The sequence below is a fragment of the Tigriopus californicus genome, chromosome 6 (assembly GCF_007210705.1).
Source record: "Tigriopus californicus strain San Diego chromosome 6, Tcal_SD_v2.1, whole genome shotgun sequence".
In the NCBI taxonomy this organism is placed as follows: domain Eukaryota; kingdom Metazoa; phylum Arthropoda; class Copepoda; order Harpacticoida; family Harpacticidae; genus Tigriopus; species Tigriopus californicus.
The window spans coordinates 12100289-12108837 of record NC_081445.1 but is presented as its reverse complement, the minus strand read 5'-3'; positions in this window follow the sequence as shown (position 1 = coordinate 12108837).

The window sequence follows — 8549 nt, the reverse complement described above, 5'->3', positions numbered from 1 at the left end:
CGCCATGCCATTCAATGTAGAGAAATGAGAAGAGATGGAAAAACAGGATCAAGCCACTTATCCCGTGTTATTCGAAAAGGTCACAAAATTTACACTGGATATCTTTCTCAAGAGCATATCTGATCTTTTGAGCAAAATTCACGATGTTCCATACGTGTTTGATCGGGAATCAAGTTTTGAGTGAAAAAATCATTATGCTGCAAAATATTCCATACTAAAAAGTCGAGATTTAGAGGTCGGGAAAGAAAGTTGCCAAATATAAGGAAAATGTAAAAAACCTTGTGGAAGAGCCAACATTTTCTTTGATGAAAAATGTTTCATCTCTCATGGAATATCATATTTCATCAACCAAGACGACATCCTTCGTTTTTGTTTTACAGAAGTAGAAAAGTATGGTTTCCACCGAGTCCTCCTTATTTCTAAGGAAGAATACATTTTTAAGAATGGAGCAATTTCTCCATAAATCCTAAATGCATGACGACTCTGTAGTTCGAATATTCAGCTATCTTACTGAAAAGGTCAAAAACAAGACTAAGCATTGAAGGGTCATTCTCAAACCTGTATATAATTGTTGACAGTTAGTCAATGTAACAATTTACTGTAGAAATTTAAACAACCCAAAACGAGTTCCTGATTACCAAACCTCAAAAATAATCAAAGCCTGAAAATAAGTTTTTATGGCATTTTTGGCAGAACAAATGGGGCCAAATTTCTAATTTCCCCACTTTATTTAATCATTTTTCACCTTCTCCATGCTTTTCACCACGTTTTTTGACTCTTCTTCAACTTTTTTTGGTTTTGTACTTTGGGAATTCAGAAAAAAGTCGTTGCAAGTGAGCTAACGATTTCCTGCCATCATTGGTTGCTCCAAATAAAAAACCAAAACCATTTATTGAACAAAAGCGCCCTAAGCAATAACATGAGACTCCAGAAGGGAATCAGGTGTTTGCCATAGCCTCCGTATAAATCATAAAGTCTCATGTTGACAACCATTGCAAGAAAGAAATTTCAAATTTTTGTCAATAAAATGAAGAAACTCAGAAAAAAAACAACTAAATAGCATTAGGAAACAGAAAAAAACCAACAAAGGGGGATAAAAAAACCTTTTCTCCAATACAACAACTTACTCACCATTTGCATTCTTTTTTTCGTATTTTCCCCACTAATTTGGCATTTTTCCCAACTTGAAAAAAAAAAACATTTAGGCCAAAAAGGCAACTGTTTTTCACGGCACTCATTACTCCTTTCGCAAGAGACCTGCCCATTTGATAAGTGGTCCCTCAATAAAGAAGATAGCTTAACCATGATCAAAGCAATGTGCCAACCAAGTTCCATCGCCGCCTTTAGCAATCTTTTTACGAAGCTTTGATCCAATAACACAATTTTGCTGATGCTGCAAGAGTTCATGCTCACGATCAGAATGTGATGCCAAAGGAAGGAATCATGATTCCCAATGTTTTGCCTAGAAGGTTCAAGATGTTTTATCTCGTCAAGATTTGCTCTTTCAAGAGCTTACCGTATTGGATATTCATTAGATAAGTACATGCTAAATATATCTCTGTGCGTCATCTTTCTCAATTGAAGGTTGTGCTATAATTCTTTTATCTCAGAAAATGGTGCCCATGACATTGAGGTAAAGTCTCGAAAACATCACGCCCAGTCATAACTCAGGGAATGCCGTATATTTTTGCTCCTTTACTGGAAAACTCTAAGTGCATTCCACTGCACAGTCATTGACTGCAAACAAAAAGATATATCCTTTCGAAAGAAAGCCAATCATGTCTATCTTCCATCGTATGCTTTTTCGAGAAAAGTTCCTCCTTTGTTGTTATTGTTGGAATTAGGGATAGAGTGAATAGTTCATTTCAATTCTAAATGAAAACATTAATGAAAATTATTTCCCGAACTTGAGTCATAAATAAAACGAATTATAAACCATTTTTTTCCGATCGGTAGGTCCCTGGTTCGAAGGGGTGAGCCTTACCCTCTCGGCGAAGCCGCCCGTCACATATTGCAACTTGTGTCTTGTCTTCAGATGAGGATTTAACATCTAAGAGTTTCCTTAAAAAACATGGGACAGGAGGAACGAACTGACATCCTTTCTCATTCTATGAAACTGTCCTGCTCATTTTGAACCGTCTTCTCATTTAATGAAAGGTTCACTTTCGACACCGGGGTTTGAACCTGTGAACCTAGGGAGAAGATTATTGTCATTTGAATGGGATCCTGTAACTGTAGTCAATAAAATGTTAAAAATAGATAAGTAGTACATGCGAGAGAGTAGCGTCTAAGTATGTCAGGTACTTATCAAAACTGGTGCAAAGTTACCAAGACCTTTTTCTGAATATATAGTATTATTACACCTTCTAAATCGTGCGTTTCAGGGTAGAGGAGGAGGCATTTTTTCAACTTCGAAATAATTCAGTGGGCGTACAAAATAAAATGTTCTTATGCAGTAAAAAACAGGAGCTGGCCCCAAATCATTTTTTTTCTATTTTTTTCAAGACTAAACATTTTCCTTTGTTAATAACAGAAAGACAAATCCCAATGATCCATTTTCATTTCTTTTAGTAAAACAAATCACACAATGTAGTGATTTCCCTCTCGACGTATACGAATTCACTGATTCAGAAGACAAGACACTTATTTAGCAAAATAAAAAAAATCCATATAAGAATGATCGAACCGCCCTATCCCTACTACGGTAGTAAGCGTGCAAAATTGCCGGCTAATCAGCTGACTTGAAAGGAAATCAGGTCCCCCTGATAAGCTTATGAAAGTGCAATGCCAAAAGACGAGCCCAAGGACTCTCTAGGATGTCAATCTAAGCTTGGCATTTAACTAAATCCCTGGGACGATATCTGAAGCCCAGCGAATTTGACTTTGATCCCCTCCTCTCTTTTCTCTCCCCGCTCTTTTTGAGGCCAGGGCATTTTATGCTTTTGGATGATCGGCTTATGAGAAGCATTTCAAGCGAACCCTAATTTGATGAAAGCCTAAATGAAATTGCTGTTTTAGTTGGTCCAGCATCGGTCCAATTCTTTGACGAACTCAATCGACCATAAAAAGAGCCTTTCCATGGTTCACTACCCTATACGTATGTATATTCGCTCCTAGTGTCTTATTGAATGAAGCAAGTCCTCTATCTCTCTGTTGGTTGGATCTTCGTTAGGAATCAGATATCAAGCTTGTAAAATGTGTCTATTCTGCCTTCTGTCAACTAAAAGAGTTTGGAAGGGTATTTTGGTTTGTTTTGGGCTTCTTGGAACCCATGTTGGTTAAAAACGCCTTGAGTATCATTTTGGTATTTATGCAAGAAATGTGAGATTTGAAAATGGTACAAATATTCTTGCTCCCTTTGGTTGAAATGACACTTCACACAGAAATTTAATTCGAAATCACCACTCAGTTTTTGCACCTTTTCCGAATCTTTTTCGATGGATTTTTTTCCACAGATTTTTTACTAACCATTAGAGGAAATGTACCGGTATTTTCAGTACAATTACCTTGAAAATTTTTGATTCTTGTGTTTGTTGCGAGTCAAACTTTAATTGATATTATTTAGTCTATCAACAAATTTAAGTTGGCAGCCCGGGTTCATGCCTTAATGAAGGGCTGATCAGAAATTTTGGTCAAACAATTGTCCAAAACTAACACGAGAGTTGTTGTCGGGTCTAGAAAATCTGTGTATTCCTTGTAAAAGATGGACCATTTTTGTGATATTTTCTTTGCGTATCAACAGAATCAATTTTAGCAGACGGTAGTTCGAAACTTAATCCCATCCAACAAAACTATTTTTCCGCCTCCTAATGGTAAAAAACAAGCACTTGTGCCGCCAACAACTTTTGGTAAGCAGATCCAACAAGCCCTTGGATTTGGAATTTTAACGGAGTCTTAAACATCACCATTTAGGTGCAAGAAAAGCAGCATTTTCTTCAGCTTTTCAATTTTTGTAAATTGTGTTTTTCATATTGAATAACAACCTCTGTGAATAAATATGAAAAACACAATTTGTCATATTTGACTCTCTCTTTTTCATTACTTATTACTTATACCTCTCAAGGACACATAGATAAAGCATACGTATTCAAACCGAAAAAACACAGATATGCCTTATTACTACCATAAAGAACTTGCTTACATATTATACTGATTCCAATGTAGTTACCTTTTAAAGCATAATAACTTCGTGCCATTCCAAAGTTAGAACTTAATTGGAACCTTTTCTTAGACACTAAGTAGAAAGCTTCTGATGAATCAACTCTGACGTTAAACAAAGCCTCATTTGGTCCTTATGATGTATATCCTGTTCTTCCCTGAATGGAATAATGAATGATGTACTTCTTGGATTTACCACATTCCAAATGGATACCAACACTAGTCTATTTATGACTAAGACCCTACGTCAAATATAGACTCTCCATAAAACGTCACAATTGACTGATATTAATAGACATTTGAGCGGCTTTTAATGTACCATTTAGGATAGAAGTGCTCTAAATGGGAAACGGAAATGATAGAGAAAGAAAACACGTGAAAGTTCTGACCAAGGCAACAAAAACGTTTCAAAAATTTGACATGGGAGTGAATGATTGCACATTCTGGTTTATGCCTTTCTTGAGGTGCTCATTCTGAAAAAAAATCGTAGCAAGGCAGAGGAGCGCAGACCCTTGTAGCACTGAAATATGAGACAAGATATGAGATCTCCTTAGCATAATGATCAGTAGTTGGAAAAATAGTTTAGTTACCGGCTTTATTTCGGTTTAACTTATTTTGGATCAATACGAAATATGAAAAAAAATATTCTTTTTTTCAAGCCCCTCAAGCCAAATAGGAAAAGGATGCATAGGTCTTCAATCAAAAATAATCATAAAACATTATTTTGGAGGACCAATATTGCTTATTGCTCTCATTAGAGTCCAACGACATTACTACTGTATCATAATTCACCAGAAAAAGCACAGTTCGGTCATAGGAACTAGCCGAGTAAAAAAAACCATTTTCCGTGTCTTTTCGCAGGATTTCCTTGTAGTAAGAAATGTAGTGGTCAGACGTATTTTATGAAAAGGTTCAGAAAGCCTCAAAATGGAACAATTGTCTACATAATTCCATGTTAACTTCCAAATCATTTTGAGAATCAATGAAAGGTGCAAACTGTTTGGTCCAGTAAAGTTTGAATGTCACATACCTAATTCCAGCAACGACTGATTGTGTTCCTTTACATACTCAGGGCGTTATGGAGGCTTTACACTAGGATGGAAAACCAAGATTGAATCCGGTTTGAGGATTGAAGTTGGAGTTGGAGTAGTGCTGGGGCGAGTTCGGCAAAAGACTGTCTGTCACTGTACTCAAGTCGAACAAAAAGACTTATACACCAAAACTCGCCCCAGCACTAGTCCTACTTCAATCCTCAAACCGGATTTGATCTCGGTTTTCCATTTTAGTGTACAGCCGCCCTTAGTCATTCCTATCCTCGTTTAGGATATTGAAGCAGGAGAGGAAGATGACGTCAGCGCACTCATAATTTTGAGGCTTGATAGTTCATTGTTAAAGGATTGGATTTGAGTTTCAGTTCGTTTCCCATTACAGGAATGGTTCATGTTGCGTTACATTTTAATAAAGTGTCACAGTTTTATTAAACTACTTTTTAGCAGAAAAAAGTTATTTTTTCCGTCGACTTACGTTTCATATTTTAGATTTTTTTTATTTTTTACGACAGACTTTTTGAAACCTTTGAAACGTTTTTCATCAAACATTGAGACTTGTTCTTTGATTTTTTAGCACCTCTTCCGTATTGAAAACTGGCCCAGTGATCTCCCAAAATTTGCTTTGACATCATCATGCCGCTTTTACTAATTACTTTGGCCAAAAGTAAAATAACTCATTACACATCCGTTATCCATCAAAAAATGTAATGTCGATACTGGTTATAATTAATTTTAGTAAATTCTAGATGATCAATATTTCAGGTTTTTTGTCTCATCAAGACCACACTTTTCTAAATCAATGGTTCTTGTTTTTAAACAATCCCATAATTTGAGGTTTTCTTGTCAATACGTATGTATTAGTAATGGCTATTGATTGCTTAACTGCATTACTCCCATTCTTGGCTTTATTTATTTGGCAAGATTGTTTATGGAATAATAGGAAAATATTTTTCTTCGAAAGTTTGAACTTCTCCATGTCTAAGGTAGTATTAACCTTTTGGGGGTAACATGTCTTTTGTGTTTTTGAAATTTGAACCCTGTGAGGCAAAGGTCATATTCAGTCATTATATGTCAAATTGGATGTTTGTTCCAAACACTTGTTTTATGGTATATTAGCCAGTTAGAATGATTGGGTAGGAGCTTACCAAGTATTAGTATTGATTGATTCATCTGAAACTGCGATCGTTTCCTAGTCTCTACTAAAAATTGCTGAAGGTTTGCAACCATGACACAAAAAGTCACAATGGAATAACACTTTTAGACATTATCGAGCTCATCAAACTTCCTTGTTAGAAACAAGAATCTTAAGTCATGGAAATGGGAAAGTTGGAAAATTTGATGCAACATATATAAACCAAAGGAAGATATTGGGTCATTTAGTTCAGCAGAAAGCGGTTGAGAAGATGTAAACACTAAAGCAGTGCAAATATTAGTTGCAAGATTTGAAAGATCAAGATAAAAATGGCATTTTTTATCTACATTTTAAAAAAAATTCTAGTTTTCTCATTAGTGCAAATCGAGGCGAAAAATTAAATGCTATTTTGGAGAGTGAGCAATGGAACAAGAAACAAGTTTTTATTGCATTTTTGGGTCGCGACACATACAGCATCTTAAATTGTAACGGAATTACAGTTCATTTTTTCGAATTAAAGAACCAATTAGTGTAATTTCATTAGTACTACCCTGTATAAATTTCAAAGATACCATATCCCTGATCCAAAGAGGAAAGAAAACCTCATCACCAAGAGAACTTTTCTTCAATTGTTTTTGCAATTAGTGCAAATCCTTCCAAAGAGCGACAAAAAAGTCACTTTCACTTCATCAAGCTTTACTCTCAGCAAAAGATCATTACTAAAGTGACCATTTTAGGAGATACTCAACATCTCTAAAACGACTAAAGCACTGTTAAGTGTTTTATTTGTGTTAAAAAAGAAATCCAGAAACATGCAAGAGAAAAAAATGTTCTCAATCTGCGACCTTAATGCAAGTGCATCTTTTGGAAAATAGGGCTTGTCGATCAAATAAACGCGTTCATGCATAACTGACGTTATTCCATTGAGTAAATAAAAGACAACATGCACAGCCAAACTGCACTGTGCATGCAGTGAATGTTGACATCTATTCCATTTTACCTGCTTGTTTAAGCAAATAGCATTGTGGTATTGAGCCAATTTGACAATGCGTCCACCGATTAACACCAAACATGTTCATTTTGATGGGTTTTGTAAGACAACTCGCTCAAAATCACTCGATTATTGATAATTCAATGGGCAAATAGTGTAAGTTGACTGTGATGTTTGTTTTCGTTCTCCCTCCCTAAAATGCCCAAAATCAGGGTACCGGACCACATTTTTCCTTGAATTTCCTTCACTTGACATGCCCTATTGATTTTCTCGCCCTTTTAATTGGTTACTACTGGTAATACGGATTTAAAAAGATCTACTCTCCAAGGAGGGATTTCTATCAAAAATGATTCAGAACTCAACCACACCAACAAAGATTAACAGAAGCATAAGAACCAATATCAAGGTGCAAAATTGTGCAACTTTTTGTGCGGTTAATTTGACAATCATTCATTTCGTGGTATTTGTCTACAAAAATCGATTCAAAAGCATTACAAAATATTGTATCATAGTGGCTTTGTTAATGAGTGATAAGGAGCTATTACTTTAAAAGGATGCCAATTTTCTGTCAAAGTGAGAATACAAATTCAAGATAACTTTGATGAAAGGGCTGGGCGTTCCAAGCCAAGGAAATGCTAAAACTACCTTTTCTATTGTTGTGAAATGAAATGCTCCCAATTTGGTAGCACTGCGATTCTTTTCGCCCTTGTCGAATGCATTTTTAGGCCAAAAAATGACACTTGAAAGGACTGAAACGGATCAGATGGCTTTAGGGTTCATATTAAGGAAAGCTTGGTGCATAAAAGTGCATTCTTTTAGTTTGTTGATACGGGGCAAGATGACACTGTTTGCAGTTTGGAAATTAGGGATAAGATTTTTCGGCGAAAAACGACCTAGGAATTTCTTTTGTAATTGTACGGGTTAATGGGCCAGATTATGCCACTAAATTGATGCACCTATTCAATTTGAACAATTCCAATTAATTGGCATTACTTCATGGAGGTCGAACAGATCAGTTGAACATGCATCAGTATAAATGCCGTTCTCAAAGATTACTCTTGTAAAGCGACAGCACAAGAAAAGTGGATCATTTAACTTAATAGTTGAAAACTTTGTAGAAATGTTTGGGCAAATATGATCGTTTGTGAAACCATGGACCTCTAGAAATATGAAATGTGAAGATCTTTTTCTCCAACATGGGCGTTCTTTGGACTAGAGC